The 27,218-nt window shown below is 37.6% G+C and overlaps 1 long non-coding RNA gene across 2 annotated transcripts in view; it reads right to left on the minus strand.

The window, feature by feature from the left end:
- LOC133249369 (uncharacterized) overlaps nucleotides 1-27,218 on the minus strand; it is a 359,376-nt gene that overhangs the window by 198,521 nt on the left and 133,637 nt on the right. For both annotated transcript variants that reach the window (XR_009736925.1, XR_009736924.1), the window contains one exon: nucleotides 14,106-14,207. This is a non-coding gene — a long non-coding RNA (uncharacterized LOC133249369). The remainder of the gene's footprint in view (nucleotides 1-14,105; nucleotides 14,208-27,218) is intronic.

Below are 27,218 nucleotides of genomic sequence, written 5' to 3' on the forward strand. Positions count from 1 at the left end.
AATGTCAAATAAATAATGCAACATCAGAAAAAAAGTACAGGCAGTATGAAAAAATTCATAAAAATCAAAACATTATCTATATATGATATTATTAGATACATATATGTGGAGATACATATATGTGTTAAAACTGGAAAGAAAAGAAAACTAATAAACATAAAGTTCAGGTAAGAAGTTTCTTCTGGGGATAGAGGTTCACAGAGTTTGTGATATAGAATTTTATATACATATTATATTTCATAATTTTGAAATGATTAAATAAATGCAAATAGCCAATAAGAACATGAAAAGACATTCAGTGTCATTAAGGAAATGCAAATCAAAACCACAGTGGGATACCACTTCACACCTATTTAGATGACTAAAGAGAGAAAAAAGAGAGAGAGGGAGAAAGAGAGGGAGGGAGGGAAGGAAGGAAGAAAAGTAGGAAAGGATAAGAGGGAGGGTGGGAGATATGGAAGGAGGAAAGAAGGGAAGAGAGGAGAGGAGAAAGCTCAAAAAGTTAAACATAGAATTATATAATCCAGAAGTTCCACTCTTATGTAAACATCCAAAATAATTGAAAGCAGGGATTCCAACAGATACCTGCATACCAATATCACAGCAACATTACTTACAATAGTTGAAAGGTAGAAACCCAATTGTTCATCAATTGATGAATGGATAAACATAGTGTGGTGTCTACATACAATGGAATATTATTTAGTCATCAAAAGGAATGGAATTCTGATACATGCTATAACACAGATGAGGTCTGAAAACATGTTAAGTGAAATAAGCCAAACAAAGACAGACAAATTCTGTATAGTTTTACTTTTGTGAGGTACCTGGAATAGGCAAGTTCATAAAGAAAGAAAGTAGAATAAAGGGACTGAGGGAAAGAGGAAATGTGGAGTCACTAGCTAATGGATACAGGGTTTCTGTTTGTGGTAATGAAAATTTCTGGAAACAGATAATGATGATAGTTTCACAAGATGGTGAATGTGCCTAATATCATTGAGATGTATACTCAGAATTGACTAAAATGATAAATTTTCAGTTACATATGTTGAAACACAATAAAAATTGGAAAGAGGGTGAAAATATAAAAGTTTCTTCATAAAAAAGGAATGGTTCAGATCCAGAAATATTGACAGGGAATAATCTTCCAGACATGTTGAATAAGAGAGTGAAAGTTGCTCAGTCATATCCAACTCTTTGGGACCCCAAGGGCTATACAGTTCATGGAATTCTCTAGACCAGAATACTGGAGTGGGGAGCCTTTTCCTTCTCCAGGGCATCTTCCCAACCCAGGGATCTAACCTAGGTCTCCTGCATTCAGGCGGATTAGTTACCAGCTGGGCCACAAGGGAAGCCCTCCATATTGTTAATTTAAATCATTCCAAGCATCTTTTCTGACCACAATGCAGTAAGATTAGATCTCAATTACAGGAGAAAAACTATTAAAAATTCCAACATATGGAGGCTGAACAACATGCTGCTGAATAACCAACAAATCACAGAAGAAATCAAAAAAGAAATCAGAATTTGCATAGAAATGAATGAAAATGAAAACACAACAACCCAAAACCTGTGGGACACTGTAAAAGCAGTCCTAAGGGGAAAGTTCATAGCAATACAGGCATACCTCAAGAAACAAGAAAAAAGTCAAATAAATAACCTAACTCTACACTTAAAACAACTAGGAAAGGAAGAAATGAAGAACCCCAGGGGTAGTAGAAGGAAAGAAATCTTAAAAATTAGAGCAGAAATAAATGCAAAAGAAACAAAAGAGACCATAGCAAAAATCAACAAAGCCAAAAGCTGGTTCTTTGAAAGGATAAATAAAATTGACAAACCATTAGCCAGACTCATCAAGAAACAAAGGGAGAAAAATCAAATCAATAAAATTAGAAATGAAAATGGAGAGATCACAATAGACAACACAGAAATACAAAGGATCATAAGAGACTACTATCAACAATTATATGCCAGTAAAATGGACAATGTGGAAGAAATGGACAAATTATTAGAAAAGTACAACTTTCCAAAACTGGACCAGAAAGAAATAGAAAATCTTAACAGACCCATCACAAGCACAGAAATTGAAACTGTAATCAGCAATCTTCCAGCAAACAAAAGCCCAGGTCCAGATGGCTTCACAGCTGAATTCTACCAAAAATTTAGAGAAGAGCTAACACCTATCCTGCTCAAACTCTTCCAGAAAATTGCAGAGGAAGGTAAACTTCCAAACTCATTCTATGAGGCCACCATCACCCTAATACCAAAACCTGACAAAGATCCCACAAAAAAAGAAAACTACAGGCCAATATCACTGATGAACATAGATGCAAAAATCCTTAACAAAATTCTAGCAATCAGAATCCAACAACACATTAAAAAGACCATACACCATGACCAAGTGGGCTTTATCCCAGGGATGCAAGGATTCTTCAATATCTGAAAATCAATCAATGTACTACACCACATTAACAAATTGAAAAATAAAAACCATATGATTATCTCAATAGATGCAGAGAAAGCCTTTGACAAAATTCAACATCCATTTATGATAAAAACCCTCCAGAAAGCAGGAATAGAAGGAACATACCTCAACATAATAAAAGCTATATATGACAAACCCACAGCAAACATTATCCTCAGTGGTGAAAAATTGAAAACATTTCCTCTAAAGTCAGGAACAAGACAAGGGTGCCCACTTTCACCATTACTATTCAACATAGTTTTGGAAGTTTTGGCCACAGCAATCAGAGCAGAAAAAGAAATAAAAGGAATCCAAATTGGAAAAGAAGAAGTAAAACTCTCACTATTTGCAGATGACATGATCCTCTACATAGAAAACCCTAAAGCCTCCACCAGAAAATTACTAGAACTAATCAATGATTATAGTAAACTTGCAGGATATGAAATCAACACACAGAAATCCCTTGCATTCCTATACACTAATAATGAGAAAATAGAAAGAGAAATTAAGGAAACAATTCCATTCACCATTGCAACGGAAAGAATAAAATACTTAGGAATATATCTACCTAAAGAAACTAAAGACCTATATATAGAAAACTATAAAACACTGGTGAAAGAAATCAAAGAGGACACTAATAGATGGAGAAATATATCATGTTCATGGATTGGAAGAATCAATATAGTGAAAATGAGTATACTACCCAAAGCAATTTATAGATTCAATGCAATCCCCATCAAGCTACCAACGGTATTCTTCACAGAGCTAGAACAAATAATTTCACAATTTGTATGGAAATACAAAAAACCTCAAATAGCCAAAGCAATCTTGAGAAAGAAGAATGGAACTGGAGGAATCAACCTGCCTGACTTCAGGCTCTACTACAAAGCCACAGTCATCAAGATAGTATGGTACTCGCACAAAGACAGAAATATAGATCAATGGAACAAAATAGAAAGCCCAGAGATAAATCCACATACCTATGGACACCTTATCTTTGACAAAGGAGGCAAGAATATACAATGGATTAAAGACAATCTCTTTAACAAGTGGTGCTGGGAAAACTGGTCAACCGCTTGTAAAAGAATGAAAATAGAACACTTTCTAACACCATACACAAAAATAAACTCAAAATGGATTACAGATCTCAATGTAAGACCAGAAACTGTAAAACTCCTAGAGGAGAACATAGGCAAAACACTCTCTGACATACATCACAGTAGGATCCTCTATGACCCACCTCCCAGAATATTGGAAATAAAAGCAAAAATAAACAAATGGGACCTAATTAAACTTAAAAGCTTCTGCACATCAAAGGAAACTATTAGCAAGGTGAAAAGACAGCCTTCAGAATGGGAGAAAATAATAGCAAATGAAGCAATGGACAAAAACTAATCTCAAAAATATACAAGCAACTCCTACAGCTCAACTCCAGAAAAATAAATGACCCTATCAAAAAATGGGCCAAAGAACTAAATAGACATTTCTCCAAAGAAGACATACATATGGCTAACAAACACATGAAAAGATGCTCAACATCACTCATTATCAGAGAAATGCAAATCAAAACTACTATGAGGTACCATTGCACGCCCGTCAGAATGGCTGCGATCCAAATGTCTACACTGTTGGTGGGAATGCAAACTAGTACAGCCACTATGGAGAACAGTGTGGAGATTCCTTAAAAAACTGGAAATAGAACTGCCTTATGATCCAGCAATCCCACTGCTGGGCATACACACTGAGGAAACCAGAAGGGAAAGAGACACGTGTACCCCAATGTTCATCGCAGCACTGTTTATAATAGCCAGGACATGGAAGCAACCTAGATGCCCATCAGCAGATGAATGGATAAGAAAGCAGTGGTACGTATACACAATGGAGTATTACTCAGCCATTAAAAAGAATACATTTGAATCAGTTCTAATGAGGTAGATGAAACTGGAGCCTATTATACAGAGTGAAGTAAGCCAGAAAGAAAAACACCAACACAGTATACTGCTGCTGCTAAGTCGCTTCAGTCGTGTCTGACTCTGTGCGACCCCATAGATGGCAGCCCACGAGGCTCCCCTGTCCCTGGGATTCTCTAGGCAAGAACACTGGAGTGGGTTGCCATTTCCTTCTCCAATACATGAAAGTGAAAAGTGAAAGGGAAGTCACTCAGTCGTGTCCGACTCTTCACGACCCCATGGACTGCAGCCCACCAGGCTCCTCTGTCCATGGGATTTTCCAGGCAAGAGTGCTGGAGTGGGGTGCCATTGCCTTCTCCGACCAATACAGTATACTAACACATATATATGGAATTTAGAAAGATGGTAACAATAACCCTGTATACGAGACAGCCAAAGAGACACTGATGTATAGAACAGTCTTTTGGACTCTGTGGGAGAGGGAGAGGGTGGGATGATTTGGGAGAATGGCATTGAAACATGTATAATATCATATATGAAATGAGTCGCCAGTCTAGGTTCGATGCATGATACTGGATGCTTGGGGCTGGTGCACTGGGATGACCCAGAGGGATGGTACGGGGAGGGAGGAGGGTTCAGGATGGGAAACACATGTATACCTGTGACGGATTCATTTTGATATATGGCAAAACCAATTAAATATTGTTAAAAAAAAAGAAAAGATGTTCTCAAAATAAATAAATAAATAAAATAAAATAAATATGAACCAGTAAAAAAAAAAAAAAAAAAATAGAAAGCAAGAGGCAGAATGATGTGTAAAGGCTACCATTTTTAAAGAAAAAAAAAAAAAGAGAATTCCGACAAACAGCTACACACACACAGCTGCACACACACACATGCACATAAATGTAAACAAAGAGATTCTCTAGGAAGACATTCAAGAAATGGATACTTGTCTCCTATGAGGTGAAGAATGAAATGGGAGGGTGATTTACAATAGATTTTGAGTTTACTTAACACATACCAACTTTACTTACCAACTGTCACATATTTAAAAAACAGATATGAAATTAGAGACTTTTGTCAATAGATTAGTAAATATTTAAGAAATATCAAATGGTCACAAACACATGTGATCAACAGGATGGGGAAAGACAGAGTTAATGATACCAGTTCAGTGACTGTTTTGATGTTACAAATGTGTGACAGTTGGTATCTGAACAAAAGCTCTGGCACTGGAAATAAAATTGAGAACTTAGACTTAAAGAAATATTTAATATAATGAATACATAATAAAAATTCAAATAATACCCATGAATACATAAACATTTATTTGACATAAGGAATAAAGAAATGAAACCACAAAGACAACTTTAAATTTTGAGGTCTAGTTGACAGAGGTATTGCCAACCCCTTAATTATTATGAATAAATAATAAAGGAAACTCTCTATGTCTATAGATTCATCCCTCAAATATTCATTGAACCCCTATATTGTGTTGCCTAATCTAGCATTGGGAATACAGAGATGACCACACACAACCTCTACTATCAAGACACACTTTCCTGGGGAAAGATAAATGTGAATAGAAAACTACAGTGTAATGAAATAAATACCATGATATCTTAATTAATGCAGAGAGAGCACAGAGTAAGAGGAACTCCATTTGCCAGGGGCAATGATACGAGGTTTCAAAGAAGAAGTACAATCTGAATAGCATCCTGAGGGATGGTTTGGAACCTCATTAGACAGAGGCCTGGAATATCAGGGAGAAGATATGGGTGTGGCAGCTTTCAGCAGTGTGAGAACTTCAGGGTGCCTGAGAGCAGAGTGTTAAGTATATTCAAGTGAATAAGAAGGTAGGAGAAGATGAAGTAGCCCCAGATCCCTTAAATCAATATACCCCAAAGAACAATTCATGATTTATCCATAAAAACCTGCTGCTCCTGCTGAATGAATAATTTGGTTTTAGGCATAACAGCCTAAACATATCTGTTTGTGATTTATAGTTTTGATTATTTTGTTTTCTTGCCAATGCCAGCTTCCTAAGTAATAATTTCTTTTTCTTTCCTAAGGCTTCAAACTCCTACTTGTTAAGGAAGGCTGGTGGGGGAAGTGAATGACATGTGAGAATAATGATTCTCTTTGTACTTCCAACCAGGCTGAGGAAGGAGGAGATTTGGGGGGAGAGACTGGGGAGGTACACAAGAATATGTCCCTTAATCTAGAGCCCCATTCATTACTAAGTGCTCAGGAAGAGTCACTGGTGTACATGTGTAGGCACAGGAAAAACAGTGGTGAGCATGTCCCTGGAGTTCTCAGTCTCCTGCCTCATTACTAAGGCTGAAAAATCATGTTTCCCAAATAATGACATGAATACTTAGGTGAAGCATCAGTCAATAACTGAAAGAATTAATACAGGCACATAGGAAAGCATTCTCAGTGGATGACTGCTGGGTGCAGCAACATCATTTATCGTATCTGATATGAAAATGTTAATTTCCACAGTTCTCAGCCTACCTTCCTCCCCCTCCCCCTTTCCTTCTCTGTGTTACAACAGCACACACTAACATAGCACGACGGGATACAAGAGTATTTGGGATAAAGACCTAGTTGTTGCAAGTAATGCCTATGAGTAATAATAATAAAAATAGTAAAAGACAATACTCAAGAATTTACACTGTTCTTAGTGCTTACTATGTTTTGTTTAACATTCACTACAAACCTTTGACGTAGGTATCATTTTTATACCTATTTATTATACCCGAGACACAAAAAGGTTGAATGAATTGCCCAAGGTCACAAAGCCAGTAAGTGACAGGGCTGGGATTTGGACTATAAGAGTCTGGCTAAAGGGCCTGAGATGCTAAACACGATACCGTGAAACTCCTGGCTAGCATCATTTATTCTGAGCCATCAAATGAAACATGAAACATGAAAGTGAAAGTCACCCAGTCGTGTCCGACTCTTTGCGACTCCATAGACTATACAGCCCATGGAATTCTCTAGACCAGAATACTGAAGTGGGTAGCCTTTCCCTTCTCCAACCCAGGGATCAAACCCAGTTCGCCCGCTTTGCAGGTGGATTCTTTCCTAGCTGAGCCACCAGGGAAGCCCAGGTAAAGAATATTATGACAGAGACATTTTAATTGGTAAACACATTTGGGCTCATACAAGATGCTATGATATGTGTCTTCTGGTTTGACCACAGAAATACTAGCTCTAAATATTCTTTCATAACTTTATAATTGCCTCATACATATGTAATCCCTGAAGTGAGACTTCTCTTATGAGCCTCTTGAATATGCTACTGAAATATATTAAATATCTTCTAGAAAGAAATAAGTAGGAAATGAAATTTGGAGATAAATATTCAAATGATTTTGTTTGTAAGACATTATAAATTATATTATTTTTATCAAATCACAATACCATGAAAACTCAAATTTGAAGAATATTAGATTTCTCACCATTTTCCTTTCTGCCATTATTTTTTTTTTGGCAGGGGGGTGGTTAATGATCCAAAGGCAGTGGTAATTTCCCAAAGAATTTTAAACTTGTGAAAATCTCAGAAGTAACTGCATACATTTTTGAATGATAACCTTATTATTTTATTCTAAGTATTTTCTCTTTCCCAAAAGCCTTTATGCCTTTCTGTTAGCTTGTTAGAGACTAAGGTTTTTCAGTGTTTCAAAAATGCCACATGTCATGACAACATTTTATAAATGGCACATTTGCTTCAATGCCTGCATTTAGCAAAATACCTCTTAGTACAGTTCATGAATCTCACTGTGCAGACTGGGAAAGGGATGCTGTCACCAAAAGGTATTCATTATATCTCAAGAAGGCAATATGAAATCAAAGAAAGAGACCAATTTCCTGACACTTTACATAAAGGAGAAGATCCTCAGAGATGTTTGGCTGAGATCTGCAACATGCATGCTATAATTAAAATTATAACCAGGGGTTCATGATTTTCTACAGATACCATAAGCTACATTAATTGACAAGGCAGAATTTCAAATTAGCAAAGTACTGTAATCAAAATGAGGAGGGTTATAATTAAATGTGCTTACTAGGGAGGGTCACCAAGTGACACAAAACCAGATTCCATCTGCCACTGTTGTCCTTCAATGATGAGAAACCCAATTGTGATGTAACAATTTTACCTGAAGTACTAACTTTAATGATTAGTTGAGAATTCTAAAGACATAAGGTATGAACATAACCAAGTGTGTAGCATGCTAAGTTTAAATCTGTAAAAGGGCAGTAGAAAATTTTGTTATATATGTGTATTTTATGTATATGTATTATATATATATGTATGTATTGTTATAGATGTGAATCCAAAAATTTCACTTGGATTTTTCACAACATCTTACAAAAACCTGAATGAACTTTTTGGTCAACTCAACATATGTTACATAAATATATAACATTTATATCTATAAAATATATTTTATATCCTTATAAAACATACATTACATAGTATTAAATATATATATTTTGTTATTTTGGGAATACAAATGAATGAAAAACATCAGTGATCAAGAAAATAGACACTCTTCCTTCTGTCATTTTATTTGCTTTGTTTTTCTTTTTTTCCTATTAGTAGAAGGAGACTATTTTGGAGGAAAACCAGAAGGTTCAGAGCTATTCACAACATTTAATAGCTTTACAGTTTCAAGTTTCAAGCAATTCTTTTCCAGAGCCCTCTGCTAGATTCATAATAGAAATGCAGATTCAAAGGAAATGACAAAAACTTGCCTAGTTGCCAAAAGTGTTTGTTTGGAAAAGACAAAGGTGAAGGAGATGGAGAGTAAGGAAAACACTTTTCTGGTCCAAGATCTCTATTCCTCTAGTTCTCTGATCTCAGCACCTACAATTATTTTATATTTTCTGTCTCTCTCACCCAGTAGAATGCATAGTACATGAGGGTAGGGACACTCTTATCTTGCTCACCATGGAACTTAATATAGAGAGAAGATGTTTATATCAGAAAATTCTTTGTACTACTTCATGTCCTTTCAGCCTCTCCTTCATTCCAGCCATAAGACTCCATCAGCTTCCCCTGCCTGTAATGTGTTAACATCCACAGTGGCCAGTGCCACATACCTTTCTGACCCAGGGCTTCTCTGCACCAAGCTACAGCTGGTCCTCACCCTGAAGGAAATTTTGATAAACTGGACAAACCCTCCCAAGAGTGAGGATATGAGTTCTGCAGAGAGCAGATTATACTGAGTCCTTTCCTTACCACTCTCCTCTCAGTTCTATCTCTTATTCCAGCTCCTGTTCCATTCAAGAAACCAAATTTGTACAGGTTTAATTAGCCAGTATTCATCTTGGTCATGATGGCCTATTTCTTAATTCCTGCCTGAAGGCATTTCTAATGCCATAATATGGGTTTATCAGGTGAGCACACTCAAACACCCACAAACCAGAAGTATGAGCTGTTGAAAACCTTGCCAATGGAAGGCAGAATTCGATAGATAAATGTTTCTCCTTTTCATCTCTGGAGTGCACAGTCCCAGGAAACATTCATAGGGTTCCTCAAATGGTCTCAGAGGATTAAGCACTGGATACAGGCAATAATGGCCATCTCAAAATGTACTCTTGGGACTTGGAGTTATTTGACTCCACTACTTCCTCACTGCTGCTCTCTGGGTTCACTTCCATTAATACTTAGATTGCAGAATGCACATTTTCATCTCAGACTCTGAGTTGGGGTCAACCCAGACTAGGAAAGAGTTCAGTATACATTCACTGAATAAACAAATGAACAAACAATAAATATTAGTCTCCAAATTCCCTTAACAGTTCATCTTTCTTCCTACTATTTCTTTGTTCAGCCTTAATATGTTAGTATTCTCCAGACTTCTTTCACTCTCCTTCTAGGCAAATAAACTTACTCTGAGCATTCCCATGTACAGCAAGGCTGTAACTTACCACCATTCTGACTTTATCTCTTACCCTGTACCCTCTCAGAAACTCTGGAACTATGTGCATGAGCACATCAATATATAGCGAATATATATACACATATAATTTCCTTGTTTTTCCACTTAAGTGCCCCATAAACACTTCAAATTCAATATATTTCAAGAAAAAATCATTATCTTCCTCCTGAAATCTAGCCATCTTCTAGGTTCTCTATGTGAAGGAATGGTGGTACCATCGACTCTACTCCACAAGTCAGAAATTAAAATCTTTCTTTACTCTAATCCATCATTACCAATATTCAATTAGTTATAAAGTCCTATCTATTCTCTTTAATATAATGTAAATTTATCCCCAATTAACACTTATAATACTACTTCCTTAAATTAGAATGTTTGTACTGCTGCAATAATATCATAAGTAGTTTCTCCAAGTTCCTTCTCAAGCCTGTATCCTCATATAGTGAATTTCCTAAAATTATTATAATTTTATTGTTTTAACTCCTTAGTGGTACCTCATAGCCTCTAGTTTAAAGCTGAAATTTCTTAACCAAGGTTTCAAGGTCCTTGATCACATGGATCCTGCCTACTTCTTACACTCTTTATTACTGTTCCTATTGTTGGAGAAGACTCTTGAGAGTCCCTTGGACTGCAAGGAGATCCAACCAGTCCATTCTGAAGGAGATCAGCCCTGGGATTTCTTTGGAAGGAATGATGCTAAAGCTGAAAGTCCAGTACTTTGGCCGCCTCATGCAAAGAGTTGACTCATTGGAAAAGACTCTGATGCTGGGAGGGATTGGGGGCAGGAGGAGAAGGGGACGACAGAGGATGAGATGGCTGGATGGCATCACTGACACAATGGACGTGAGTCTGAGTGAACTCCGGGAGTTGGTGATGGACAGGGAGGCCTGGCGTGCTGCGATTCATGGGGTTGCAAAGAGTCGGACACAACTGAGCGACTGATCTGATCTGATCTGATAGTACTTTTATATCAATCACATAAAATTCCCCAACAAGCCATACTTCTTCTGACTTTTTTGTCTTTATATATCAGATGTTTTTCCTGCAACATTCTCTTGTCCACACCTACTATATGTCATTTTTCAGGAAGTAACTCAAATCTTACTTCCTCTTAAAAGATTTCACTGATTTCTCTCACATCTTCTCAACCCCATAGATAGACTGAGTGTTATTCCTTATCACAATTTTGTCCCTTTGGTACTTTACTATTCAGTATCTTCTCTGATGGCATTATTGAAAAGTATATTAACTATTGACTTTCTTAATTTTTTTAGACAACATGCATCTTTAGGTTAGGGACTTACCAACTTTGTATTTTTGAGCTACATCAGAGTGTCTGAATATAATAACTCCTCAATGTCTATTAAATAATGTAATTAATGACAATAGAAGCTACTGACTGTGTAATATTTTCAAAAGTACACTCTAAACTATGCATTATTTCCCACAATTTTCAGGAAAAACAAAAAGAATTTTAGAGAGACAGTTCCTTAAATACACAGCTGGGAAACAGCAAAACCATTTGCTAATCTATGTCCAAGTGAGTACAAAGCCCACATCCTTACTCTATGCCACGGTATCCAAATCCCCAAGCAAACTGTGCATGGAAGAGTAAGTATTATGATAGGTAATGGAGGAAAAAAGATAAAACTTAGGCCACCACAAATCTCTTTCTTTATATTCATATTACTGTTGTTTCTTTCCTATTGGTTTATATTATTTAGAGAAAGGAGCTGCCTGTCTCTTAACAAGCTACACTGAAAGCAAAATCTTCAAAGGACAAATTCCCCAAATTCATCAAGACCTACTCTGTCTTACTTCTTATTGCCAAGCTTTGGATGATCAATAAATGGCTTGATCTGAAACACAACTATTTCCTTTTTAATATTCATTACTTCTCATAATATGACAAACAGAAAATAAATAGACCAAAACTATGTTTCAAGTATCAAAGAAAATAGGATCTAACACAAGTGAAAACAAAGACACATTTTTTCATCCTAGAAAAGATCTTCTTTGCTTGTCAAGCTGGTCAATGTAAGTAAAAAAAATAGCTTAATTGTTCTATTATTTTCTTTTAAACCAGAAGTTTTGTTCTCCACCAAAAGCAGCACTTGTTTTCGGCACTCTGTTGTCCCCTCTTGTTCTCTAAAGATTTAAAAATTCTGTGTCAAACAATTCAAACAGTGTAGACATTCACAAAAAAAGAGGGTGAAATGAAAAGAATGTGACAGTTATTTTCCTACTGTATGGAAGTGCTTAGAACTATACCTGGGAAAACAACCTTGACACAGATGATAAGTCCTAGATGAGAATATACATTCTGAAATGTTTAACGGAACTGATAAAGCCAATTACTGTGAAAGCATAAGTAATTATTTGATACATTGATAAAGAAATGAATACAGAATGGTTAGTTGATAAATAACTATAGAAAAATATCAATTGTAGAATCTAGGTGATGAGCTTAAGAGTGTACATGTATAACTCTTTCAACTTCTCTGTATTTTGGATAATATTCATAATTAATGTAGAAAAAATTCAGTGAAAAAATATAGTCGATCCCATTCCTATTTTTTGGACATAAGCCAGTTCTCAGAGTCAGAATTCATGACCAAAGAAAAATCTGGATTCCTATGAGGAAGGATCACCCAAAACTATGATAAGTTTATTCACTAGTAATTTCCTCCATTCTTCCCGAAAGAAATCTAAAGCCATTAACTTAGTTAAGCATGCACTGGAGAAAAGAAAACACCTCCAAACCTTGAAAGATATTTGTATATGGGCTTTGGTATTGGGGACCAAAGTGCTACTATTGCTCCCCTAATAGAATATGAATAATGTTATCTAGGATATAAACTTTATCTTGGAGCATATTCAGCTCATATTTGTGGTCATATCCAACAGTTACTCTCCAGTCCCTAAATGTATAATTGTACTAGACAGTTAATAAATGGTAGAATGCTTACATTAGTTCCTTAAACTGTGTAATAAGACAAATAACAAAGGAAAAAACGAAGTAGAAGCCTCTAAAACTGCCCTTATACCTCTGGTCAAGATAGTAAATATAGTAATTAATAATATATTGTCAACGGAATCAAAGAGAGTAGTGCCACACTTATGACATAAAATATGCAGAGATACTGGTCCCCATAATATTTCACTTAATTCAAAAGTCTGACTCCCAAAAATAAATCCAGAAACTCAAATCAAGTGAAGGTCCAAATTTCAACTTCTGTGTCAAATACAGAATTTATACAACTGCAAATTAACACAGCCTCCAGTACATGTTAAGTGGCTATTGATTTAATGAATGCATTATTTTTCATCCCTATCAATAAGTAGGATCAGAAATAGTTCACATTCAAACAGAATGGACAACACTGTACATGTATCCCAAGGCTGGCACAAATTTATCTGGTTTCTTTCAAAATACAGTCCAAAGTGACTAGAGCCATATAAACATGCCACACAATATTACATCAGCAATTATATCAATGACATTATGTTAACTGGATTAAAAAAAAAATAGAGGCTCAGGTAAGACAAAAGTGCTCCAGTAGTAGAAAATGCACTCTGCAAATATTCAACATTATGCCTCTTGAAGTTTTCAGGCACCTCGTCGTCTGTGGCGTGCTGTGCCATCCTCTCAAAATAAAGAAGAAAATTTTGCATCTCAGATCCTCCAAAGAGAGACACACAATGTCTGGTTCACATTTTCAGATTCTGGAAACAGCATATTCTACATTAAGAAGACTACTCTGACTTACTTACTGAATGACAAGGATGACCACTGCCTTTCACTGGAGCCCAGAGAAGGAACAATCCCTCGGTAGTTTCCAGTTGTGATTCAAATAGCTTTGGTCCTTGAGATAACTAGAAAAGGAAAAGAAGGCATGAGGAGTTTATAGTAAGTTCCAACAACAGAAAATTCTGAGGGTTCTAGAGAAGTGCTATATATCTACAGCATAGAAAGGGCAGTCTCTTTCTCCAGTGCTGGGAAAACTTGATAGCCACATGTGAAGGAAATAAATTGAACTCCTATCTGATGCCATATGCAAAAGTTAACCCCAATGGGTTATATATTTGAAAGTAAGACCTGAAACCATGAAATTTACTAGAAGAAGCATAGGTGAAAATCTTCATGATATTGGTCTCAGCAATGGTGATGAGATAGGCTGGGACCTGGGACACTTTGCTGCAAATGCTGTCATGATTGCACCTGGACAAACCTTTCCTCCAACAACAAAAATACAAAGAAACTATGTTATTGTTCAGTCACTAAGTTGTGTCCAATTCTTTTGCAACCCCAGGTACTACAGCCCACCAGGCTCCTCTATCCATGGTATTTCCCAGGCAAGAGTACTAGAGTAAGTTGCCATTTCCTTCTCCAGGGGAACTTCCAGGCACACTGAACCTGCATCTCCTGCAGGTTCTCTCCACTGAGCCACCAGAGAAGCCCTACAAAGAAACTATGAGACTGAAAACAACTGTCAACATGCACAGATGGGGCAAATTTTGGACAAAAGATACAAAAAGACCAAAAAAACCCAGATGCTACTTCTAAAAAGCTGGGAGCAAAAGCAGGGTACTATGCATGCCCCCCTCACCTTCAGAGGGGGCACAACACCTAAGCCACTCCTCCAACTCAACCCCTGGACACACTCCTACCCTCACCCATATAAGCAACAAGCTTGCCCCCTCAGGGAGTGAGCAAGCAAGGGATGCTGTTGTTCATTTTCATTCCCTCCCAGCTATAGCAGGGGCCCTGGTAAGCTTTGCCTGAATTTCTTGTCTTGTCTCTAGTCAATTTCTATCGATTGGAGAAGGCCATGAACGCTGGTTGGCATTAGTTTCATAGATCTGATACTGAAAGGACAGACAATAAAAAGCAAAAATAGGAAAGTTGGACTACCTCAAACTAAAATATTTATACACAGCAAAGGAAACAACAAAATTAAAAGGCAGTGGACAGAATGGGAAAAAATATCTCCAAACTATATATCTGATAAGAGGTTAATACCTGTAATATATGAATAACTCCTACAACTCAATAGCAGAATACAAATAATCCAAGTTTTAAATGGGCAAAGGGTTTGAATATACATCTCTTAAATAAAGACAAACATATGGCCAACAGGTATATGAAAGAATGCTAAACACCACTGCTGCTGCTGCTTCTAAGTCGCTTCAGTCGTGTCCAACTCTGTGCGACCCCATAGACGGCAGCCCCCCAGGCTCCCCCGTCCCTGGGATTCTCCAGGCAAGAATACTGGAGTGGGTAGTCACCATGAAATGTGAGCAAAACCACAATGAGCACACATCTGTCAGGATGACTATTACCAAAAAAGACATTAAATACTGATGAACATACAGAGAAACTGGAACACTTGCACACTGTTGATGAAAATGAAAAATGGTGCAATCGCTGTTGAAAACAATAGGGAAATTCCACAAAGCATTAGAAATTAAACTGCCATATGATGCAGCAGTCACACTTCTAGGTATTTATCCAGAAAAATTGAAATCAGGATCTGAGAGAGATACTAGTACTCCTACACTAATAGGTATATCACAGTAGCCAATGTGTGGAAACAACTTAAATGTTCCACAGCTGAAGATATAAAGAATATGTAGTACATATGTATAGTAGAATACTATTTATCAATTGAAAAAGAAGTAAAATTCTGCAATATGTAATAATACGGATGAACCTTGAGGACATTATGCTAAGTGAAAGTTAGTCAACTAGTTCAGTTGTTCAGTCGTATTAGACTCTGCAACCCCATGGACTGTAGCACTCCAGGCTCCCCTGACCATCACCAACTCCTGGAGCCTCCTCAAACTCACGTCCATAGCGTCAGTGATGCCAGCCAACCATCTCATCCTCTGTCATCCCCTTCTCCTCCTGCCTTCAATCTTTCCCAGCATCAGGGTCTTTTCCAATGTGTCTGTTCTTTGCATCAGGTGGCCAAAGTACTGGACTTTCAGCTTTAGCATCAGTCCTTCTAATGAATATTCAGGACTGATTTCCTTTAAGATGGACTGGGTGGACCTGCTTGCAGTCCAAGGGACTCTCAAAAGTCTTCTCCAACACCACAGTTCAAAAGCATAAATTCTTCAGTGCTCAGCTTTCTATATAGTCCAACTCTCACATCCATACATGACTACTGGAAAAACCATAGCTTTGACTAGATGGACCTTTGTTGGCAAAGTAATGTCTCTGCCTCTTAATATGATGTCTAGGTTGGTCATAGCTTTTTTTCCAAGGAGCAAGTGTCTTAATTTCATGACTGTAGTCACCATCTGCAGTGATTTTGGAGCCCCCCAAAATAAAGTCTCTCACAGTTTCCATTGTTTCCCCATCTACTTGCCATGAAGTGGTGGAACCAGATGCCATGACCTTCATTTTCTGAATGTTGAGTTTTAAGCCAACATTTTCACTCTCCTTTTTCAGTTTCATCAAGAGGCTCTTTAGTTCTTCTTCACTTTCTGCCATAAGGGTGGTGTCATCTGCGTATCTGAGGTTACTGATATTTCTCCCAGCAATCTTCATTCCAGCTTGTGCTTCATCCAGCCTGGTATTTAGCATGATGTACTCTGCATACTGTGAAGAAACCTGAGCACCAAAGAATCTATGCTTTTTAACTGTGGTGTTGGAGAAGACTCTTGAGAGTCCCTTAGATTGCAAGGAGATCCAACCAGTCCATTCTAAAGGATATCAGCCCTGAGTGTTCTTCGGAAGGAATGATGCTAAAGCTGAAAGTCCAGTACTTTGGCCACCTCATGTGAAGAGTTGACTCATTGGAAAAGACTCTGATGCTGGGAGGAATTGGGGGCAGGAGGAGAAGGGGACAACAGAGGATGAGATGGCTGGATGGCATCACCAACTCGACAGACATGAGTTTGAGTGAACTCCAGGAGTTGGTGATGGACAGGGAGGCCTGGCTTGCTACAATTCATGGGGTCGCAAAGAGTCGGACACGATTGAGTGAATGAACTGAACTGAACTCTGCATGTAAGTTAAATAAGCAGGGTGACAAAATGCAGCCTTGATATATTCCTGTCCGTATTTGGAACCAGTCTGTTGTTCCATGTCCGGTTCTAACCATTGCTTCTTGACCTGCATACAGATTTCTCAGGATACAGGTCAGGTGGTCTGGTATTTCCGTCTCTTTAAGAATTTGCCACAGTTTGTTTTGATCCACACAGTCAAGGCTTTGGTGTAGTCAATAAAGCAAAAGTAAATGTTTTTCTGGAACTCTCTTGCTTTTTTGATGATCCAGTGGATGTTGGCAATTTGGTCTCTGGTTCCTCTGCCTTTTCTAAATCCAGCTTGGACATCTGGAACAGTTCACGGTTCACGTACTGTTGAAGCCTAGCTTGGAGAATTTTGAGCATTACTTTGCTAGAGTGTGAGATGAGTACAATTTGTGCAGTAATTTGAACATTCTTTGGCATTGCCTTTCTTTGGGATTGGAATGAAAACTGAGCTTTTCCAGTCCTGTGGCCACTGCTGAGTTTTCCAAATTTGCTGGCATATTGAGTGCAGCATTTTCACAGCATCATCTTTTAGGATTTGAAATAGCTCAACTGGAATTCCATCACCTGCACTAGCTTTGTTCATAGTGATGTTTCCTAAGGCCCAATTGACTTCACATTCCAGGATGTCTGGCTCTAGGTGAGTGATCACACCATCATGGTTATCTGGTTCATGAAGATCTTTTTTGTATAGTTTTGTATAGTGAAAGTGGTCAGTCACAAAAGGCAAATAATTTCATGTTGTGTTCTCATCACAATAAATCATCAGATGAATGACTGTTAAACGGACCTAATCCTAGATTTGCCTAATTTCAAATTCTATTCTTTCCACTAAAAATACTGCTACTCTTAACAAATTTGGTTGCAGAATATTTTAATCTCATCAATATTTGTGACCTCTCTGAAGAAAGATTATATTAACAGACAGACCTGGATGGCATACACAAATCTCAGAAAATGTGGAAAGAGTTAGCATGAATTTGGCCATGTATTATCCAACTCTTTCCAAGGCATAGAAATTTATACTTAATGTACAAGTGCTTCCCATTCCCAAGAGAATAATTACTGTTTTTAGATGTGATGTGGAAGAACTATTAGGTCTTAATCCCTAGACAAAATGTCCCTTTGAAACTACCAAGTAACATTTCATTTTTTTTTTATTTTCCATAAAATTATTAAAATTTTATGGAAAAATCATAGCTGTGTTTCCTCAATGTGTTAGCAAGAAGAAGGAATGTTCCAGATAAAGGAAATTGGTGCTCCAGTCACTGAAGGTAGCATAGTTTATTATAAATAAAGAATTAGGATTATTTTACTCATCAATATCTAATGAATTTACTTGGTGAATGAGTTTTTTTTAGGGACCAATTCATACAGTTTCTAGATTTACAAAGCTGAGGACCAGATAACCAAGATTCCACATAAATAATACTCCCCCGCTTGTGTTTTCTATGAATATTCTGACTAGACTTTGAACTCTGTCTTATACTTTCACTGATTTAAGTTGAGTCTATTATTTTGATACTCTGCTTAATTATCCTTAATTGATAGACATAATTCATTCTGAAGAATCAGCATTTGGCAACTGAAAACAATCAAGTACAATTCATGTCTCCATTAAAATGAGCAACACAAGTGAAACAAATTAGAAACATTAATCAACAAGATTGTGCTTCAGTTAATAAGCTAAGATTTTAATTGTTAACCAAGTTTATGGAAAAGCAGAAAAGGGTTTGGTTGTATTATTCTTATTATTGAAAAGTACTGAAATACTGTTATTGGTAAGATCAAAGAAGACAGAGTGATTGGGAGTGAGTGAGTGAAAGTCGTTCAGTCATGTCCAACTCTTTGCAACACCATGGACTATCCAGTCCATGGAATTCTCTAGGCCAGAATACTGGAGTGGGTAGCTGTTTCCTTTTGGGACTGGACTATAAAGAAAACTCGCACTATGTTAACAAACTATTAAAAAATATTCAAATCCAAGGTCCACATGCACCCTTAACTGACGTGTAAGCACAGACAAAATCATGAGCAAAGTCAGCCTCATCGAAGTGACTGCTGCTGTCTAGAATTTCCAGTACCTAAAATGACAGAGAAAATCATACAGTACCTGTGGTCAAGCTAGATATGCCACATAATCATTAGCTTTGTGATCTTGGTTGTGTAGCTCAATCTCTCTGAGGGTCAGATTTTTTTTTTTTTTAATCTCTAAATGAGGATAGAGTACTTATCTCTCAGGGAGGATTATGGAAGATCATCCATATGTCTATTGTGACAGAGTTAATACAGTTATATTTCCTCCTGGGAACACAGCTAACTTCTATTTTCTAGCTTCTTTTACAGTTGAGTAGGGCCATGGGATTAAATTCTGAACGATGGGATATTGGAGGTAACCATGTATACCATTTCCAATAGAGGCTCCTAAAATGTCCTCCACAACCCTCCAAGAAATATATCTCGACAATTAGACAAACCATTATGCTTTGTATACAGAGATACTGTTCATTTTAAAATGAGTGTAGATAATACTTAGAGTAAAAAATACAAGTTGATCTAAAAGAGTATCCAGATTCATAGTCTGTTTGATTGCCTGGGCTTGATCCCTGAACCAGGGAAGATCCCCTGAAGAAGGAAATGGCAACCTGCTCCAGTATTCTTGCCTGGAAAATCCCATGGATGGAGGAGCCTAGAGGGCTACAGCCCATGGGGTCACAAAGAGTTGGACACAACTTAATGAATAAAACAGCATCACAGAGATATGGTTTATAGAATTTTTTCATGATGAGAAGTAATCCTAATACTCAGAAATGTCAAGAGCTTTTGTATCAGAGGATGGAGTTTGCCAGAAATGTGTCTTATGAGTAGTATAACTGCTACTGCTAAGTCACTTCAGTCGTGTCCGACTCTGTGCGACCCCAGAGACGGCAGCCCACCAGGCTCCTCCGTCCCTGGGACTCTCCAGGCAAGAACACTGGAGTGGGTTGCCATTTCCTTCTCCAATGCATGAAAGTGAAAAGTGAGAGGGAAGTCGCTCAGTCGTGTCCGACTCTTAGCCACCCCATGGACTGCAGCCCACTAGGCTCCTCCATCCATGGGATTTTCCAGGCAAGGTACTGGAGATGAGTAGTATAAAGACAAATACAAATTAAGAGGCTTAATTCTCCCTGTTAAAAATAAGGGAACAGATTTACATTCACTTCTTTTTCTCAGAGCATTTTCTTTAGAAAATGTGCATTTGTAAGTACTTTCTCTCTTCTTTAAAATGTACATAAACCTTTTGAAAATTAGAACAAGACTTCTGCCAACTTTATGACCAAGAATGTCTCCCTTGAGGACCTGCAAGACATCTCTTTGAAATGGAAACGTAAAAAGATATAAAGCCCAACTCCCAGTGTCTTTGGCAGGGTAGGAGCCTCATTGCAGTGAGTGCCTAATTCCAAGCTGTAAAAGTATCTCCTGAAATAAAGATATGAGAAGTTATTTTTCCTCTGGGTGAATCCAATTATTTAGTGCAGATGATCACCCCAATTACCAGATGAATCTAGGAAGAACCATGTGTGATAAACAGTGCTGTCACGCCTCTCACCTGAGGATTAATTACTGTTTATCTTGAGAACATGTATGTAATGGGCCCTGACTGCTTAACTCTATAAAAGGGTGATATTTCTTTCTGTCTTTGCCATTTAGTGGACTGCCTATGACGTACATTACATTCTTATGCTTATTCAATAATTGTTTTCTTTACTACCTTTGTGAGAGGTTTCTAGGTTGCGAGAAGATCTTACATTTAATTATATTTCCCCAATAATTAAAAGGAAATTACTCTAAATATGAGCCCTGCATTTATCAAACCAGGATTTAGATAAGCAATATCACCAGGTTCCATTACAGAATTTTTTCCCTCCGTCCCTCATTTCTGAGGTATCTTAAGCAGATCCTAATCATCTAACCACTATTTAGCATGTAGTGGTCAGCTCCATACTTGCCTATAAACTTTCACCCCCCACTTTTGATTATGTTCAGGCAGTTAAAAAACATTTCCCCATGTGATGATTATTGCATTTTTCCTGCATTTGACCTTTCCTGGTCATTCTCAGTTCTTCAGATTTATCCCATTGAAAACTGGCTTCAGCCTGAGCATTCATGCCAAGCAGCTACCTTCCTCTGTTCCTGATTGTCCCTTCTGATTATCCATTTCTACAGTCACTAATTATGGCCATGGGATGGAAATTCACATCCTCACACTTTAGCCTTAACATCATTTCAAATAGCTCTTCCTTTACCCCTATTTCAGAGTAAGAATAACTCCCATACTCAAAGAGATGCTATACTCATGTATTAGTGTTTATTCCATCATGAGAGGTAGAAGGTCCAATGTAATTTCATTGTGCCTTGGGCAATCTTTTTTTATCAACAGGTCAACACTACATCTCAATTGGCAATTATCAGTTGACATAGTCTCCTGAGTTTTAGCATCCTGTTTTCAAACTAGTGTATTCAATTCTAGTGTATTCCAGGGTCACCAATACTGTGATATCCCACGTTTAAATGTCAGCAGTGCTGATAGAAAGATCTTACATGGGACATTGTATAGTAGGTGATGTTCATTAGCAGTGACCCTGTACTTATTTCCAAATGAGATTCCCAGACAAAAGCAACACCCAAGAACATCAGCTTGTTTAACTGGACTTTTCTGTTAGGCAATGACTCAATCATGAAGTGAAGGAATAACACGTGTGCTTTCAGAAGTCACTGACTTCTGAGTCATACTACTCTACAGTGATTTAAATGATGCTTAGGGCTGTTTCTGTGCTCAAGAAAAACCTCTTATTTTTGATGGACGCGCCAGTTGACAGTCTCATCAGGGAATACTGTATGTCCTTTTCCTGCTATTAGCAACAATATTAACAGAATTTCCTGACACACAAATCTTTTCACTTTAAGGTTTCACATACAAGGCCAAGGTTCTGCTTCTGTTTTTTCATCATAATTTTAAAAAAACATAAACAGATCACTACAACATTTTTGAGCTTTCTATTAGTGATTCTGGAGTAGCAATTATAACTCCATAGCTCCTCAACACACACTCTGGTACAAAGGAAAGCCATCATATTTGTTCACTTGGAGATTTTTAGTGCAGCCATATATTAGAATGGATGTTCAGGCATCTACCAATTATGCTACCCAATTAATATCTGTGTTCACTGAACCACAAATAAAAAAAAAATGTTGTAAGAAATCATCTGTTGTAGAGAAATTGGAATTCCTGTGCATTGCTGTTGGCAGTGTAAAATGGCAGCGCTACAATGGGAAACAGTATGAAGATTCCTCAAAAAGTTAAAAATAAAACTCATATGATCCAGCAACCCTACTTCTGAGTATCCAGAGAAGTTAAAGAAAGGAAGAAAAAAACAATTGGTATCTGCATCCCCATGTTCTTTGCAGCATTGTTCACAAAAGCCAAGGCATACAATATTTGATTACGTAGGTAATCTTTATAAACATTCATTTTAACATCATCAAAATATGAATATGGTGCAGTGAATACTGTGGTTCATTCTTCATGCAGCCAGAGGCACTGACTGCTGAGGCTCATTGCTGGGTCCTTCCCCATGAGTTGCCCCCACTGAAGGAAGTTGTCTTATCCAAGGTTATATCCACTTCCTGCAGGCAGAATGCGTTTATAACTGGTTGAACTGGGTTGCAAAGGTCTTGGCCCCTTTGACTCAACTGGTATTCTAAAGAGTCATGCCAGCTTCCAAACACCCCTTAGGATCAGCTGAAGCCTCTTTTGCAACTTCTCCCTGTGCCCAATTTTGTTTTCTCCATCCCTTCCAGGCATTGTAGCTCAGCACTCCCAATGAATTTTTGTTTGCAAATCTCAGTATCTTTCCCAGAGATCCTGACATACAGTATAAGGCATATTGGTTTAGAATTATTATTTTTCCTAACTATAAAAAAATTTAAACATAAGGAAAAAGTTGAGGAAAAAACACTACAATGACACCATGTATCTACTACCTAGATTCTATATTTATATTTTACTGTTGTTTTATAACATGTCTATCCCTCTGTTTTAAATTCATTGTGAATAGCTGAATATTTAAGATACTAGCAATCATCATAAAATCATCATAAATTCGATTTCATAAAATCAATGAAAATCGACCTCAGCAAAAATCAGCTACATGTTATCAAGATAACATGTGTGCTTTATCTTGCCTTATCTTATATAAGATGTTGCCTTATCTTATATAAACTGCCTTATCTTATATAAGATGTTCAGCCAAGACATGCTTCAAGACACCCTGGGCCCTGCAGCCAACCATTTCAAGAACCAGCCCACCCTCCAGTAATCGAACCCTGCTTTGGGACCACTGGGCCCTACAACCAGACTCCAGGACCTGTCTCTACCTGCTGTAGTCTAGCACTAACTCAAGGACCTGGCTTCACCCATCAGTGGGTGAGCAACAGGTTTGGAGACTCCTGGACCCTGCCTCTACTCAATAGTAACCAGTACTATCCCCAGGATCCCTATGGGTTCCACAGTCAGCCACTTCATGACCCTGTCCCACCAACCAGCAGCCGGCAGCCTCCACACAGGTGGCCAGCCAAGCTTACCAGACCACCCACCTTGCATGCCACAAAAAAGAGACCCTCACAGGAACGAACATTGCAGCATTTAGGTCTGGTGACACAAGGGGAGTGTACTGCTGGGAGGTAAAGGACAACTTCTACAAAATAAAAAAAGCAAGTTAAGCAAAATGAGGTGACAGAAACATGTTGCAAAGAAGAAGCTAGATAAAGTTCCAGAAGAAATAAGTGAAATGGAGACAGGCAACCTACCCAAGAAAGACTTAAAGGTAATAATTGTAAGAATGATCAAAAAAATCAGGGAGATGTAGAGAATGGACATCTGGGTACAGAGGGTGGGGGATGAATCGGGAGGTTGGGATTGATGTATGTGCACTGCCTGGTGTAGAACAGATAGCCAGTGGGAACCTGCTGGATACTCAGGAAGCCCAGCTCTGTGTTCTGTGGTGACCTAGGTGGCTGGGATTGGGGAGGGGTGAGAGGGAGGTCCAAGAGGGAGGGGATATGTGTACACATATAGCTAATTTCCTTTGTTATACAATACTGTAAAGCAACTCTACCCTAATTTATGAAAAGAAAAATGAATATCTACTAAGCCTGCCTCACTAATATGCAACATAATTAGCACAGGAGCAATTTACCAGCTGCCATTGCGGAAAAAATGTTTGTTTTAGAATGTCAAGCCTTAAGGCACAACTACTAAGTAAATTATAACAAGATTTCAATTATTTTACTTTTATAATATTTCAGATTTATTTTTGCATTTGACATGTTTTTTCTATAGTATGTTATCTATCTTGGCCATTTGGTGATTTTAACATTTGACCACTCAACCTTCAGCCAAAATGGGTATTCAGTACACCTCCAGTGAATTTTTATAGACTGTTTTCCCCTAGTTAAGATGTCAGACTGTTTCTATGTTGAAAAACTCTAAATTTTTATATTTAAAAATTATTTAATATTCCTAGAGAAGCCTAAGCTATTTTACTAAGAACCTTCAAATACTTTTGAAAAGCACTATTAAAGTTCATTCTCTCAATTAAGGGCTTCCCGTAAAGAATCCACCTGCTGATGCAGGAGTCATGGGTTCAATCCCTGAGTCAGGAAGATACCCCAGAGGAGGAAATGGTAACCCATTCCAGTATTATTGTCTGGAGAATCCCATGCACATAGGAGCCTGGTGGTCTACAGTCTGGAGGGTCCCAGAGTCAGAAATAACTGAGAAACTGAGCATGTACACACTCTTAATTATCCCTTTTAGAGTTAGAGTAAGGATCTATAAAACTTCAACAACAATGAAAAAGTCAACCACATTTTTGTTTTATTAATATTTTTGAGAATACGTACACTGATTTTATAGCTTATGTGGAATAATTTTTGGTTTTGAAACTTGATGAAATTATATTTTTCCTACCTTTTGTAGACCTCATGATTTGTATACAGCTCTATTTTTTATTTTGTTAATTCAGACAAGTCAAAAATTAGCTTTTAAATGTATAGATTTACCAATTAAATATCCAATACTCACCAAGTGTGGAAAATGAAAAAGAATGAACCACAGAGTACTTGTAAGAAAAACGGGATGTTTGCACAACAGGAAAGATGCTGCTGTGAGGACTGTTTGCACAATGAGCCCTGACTCACTCTCTTATTTGGAGCAGGTGTACATTTGGACAGCAGCTTGTGTCCATTTCTGAGGCTGTTATTAAAAACAGCTGGACAAACATTAATACCTTATGAATCTCAGGAAAGCAACTGGAAGAGAATGCCTGATGGAAATAAATTATACAGAGGACAAAGGGAATTTGACAAAAGTACAGACATAGGGAAAATTGCCAGTTTAAACAGGAAACAGAGAAAGGGAAGGTAATGCTTCCTGACATGAAAAGAGACTTTGTTGTCCACAAGGAGACTCATCTTCTAAGTGAAAAAGTGGTTAGTAGTTAGAGCTAGCTGACCCTAAGTGTAACAGTTTTATTGACTCCGAAGGAAATCACAAGTCCTGACTACGCTTGATAGGTGGTTTTCAAAGAAGCTGTTGATACTGAAGGGAGTCAAAAAGGCTTAATGAGAGTGCTTGCACTTTGTCAGAGCATCAGTGCACACACAGACTACTAAGTGTACAAAAATCTCTTTTGCTTTTAAACAAAATCTCTTAGTTTTAGCTAATGGGAGAAAGACGGTTCCATCTTGCCCTTGACGTAATGGAGATGTAATCCATTTTCTGAGTAAGGTATATTGGCTCTTCAAAATAACAATAAATTCTACTTTGTACAAAAGAAATCTGAACATTTAATTTCTTAAGAACAAAACAAACAAATGGAATACTTTTAGTTCTATTGTGGTACAATTGCACTTTCTCATAACAACTTTCTGGTAGTGAGTACTGGCTCACAGTTTGTTTTAGAGTGGTAATAATTGGTATCAAGTTTTCACCAATAACCTTACTCGGCTATATGACAGGAGTGTAAAATGGCTAGGGCATTTCTAGTAGCCCAGATGTCAAATATGAGTGTCACCTTTCTGGTAGCACAAATATGAGGATCCCAAAGACCACAAGAGGAAAATTCTCCTTCTCTGCGCAAAGCATTCATGCTGTCAGAGTAGACACAATTAGTAATTCTAAGAGTACATAGTCCCTAAGATTTTGGTTTACCTATACAAAATATATTTTAGCTTTTGTTGATTCCAAATTTTTCCAGTTTTTCCCATCCATGTTATGGTCATTTTAATTCCTTTACTTTTCAAATAACTAACTCTGATGCCACATTTTTTTAGAGTAGGGAAAGCACACAAAGAGAACACAAATACAATTCTCTTAAACAGTGATGGATTCAGGAATGGACACCTAGATGAGACAATGCCTACTCAAGTGCTATACCTTGGGAGACAGTAGCAAAACAGCTCCCAACCTACATCACCTTGGACAACCGCCCCGTCTGAAGTTAAACTCATAAAGATTAATTGGATGGAAGAGTTCAATGCCCAGCAGATCTCCTATGGCAGAGAATAGAGCAAGAAGCCAGCTGCAGGGTCTCCTGAGCATTCACAGGCGCACCCCAAGAGAGAATTGTATTTGGTACTTTTCACTCAGAAGTCATCACCAAGGCAACTGTTACAGTCAAAAGAGGAAAAGACCAACCAACTCTAATTAAAAATCATTCAACAGGTTGTTTCTCCCATCTCAGTTCTCTGTCCTCAATATACAAAAAGAGCTTCAGAAAAGGGAGAATAAGGAAAAATCCCTAA

The sequence above is a fragment of the Bos javanicus genome, chromosome 6 (assembly GCF_032452875.1).
Source record: "Bos javanicus breed banteng chromosome 6, ARS-OSU_banteng_1.0, whole genome shotgun sequence".
Lineage (NCBI taxonomy): Eukaryota > Metazoa > Chordata > Mammalia > Artiodactyla > Bovidae > Bos > Bos javanicus.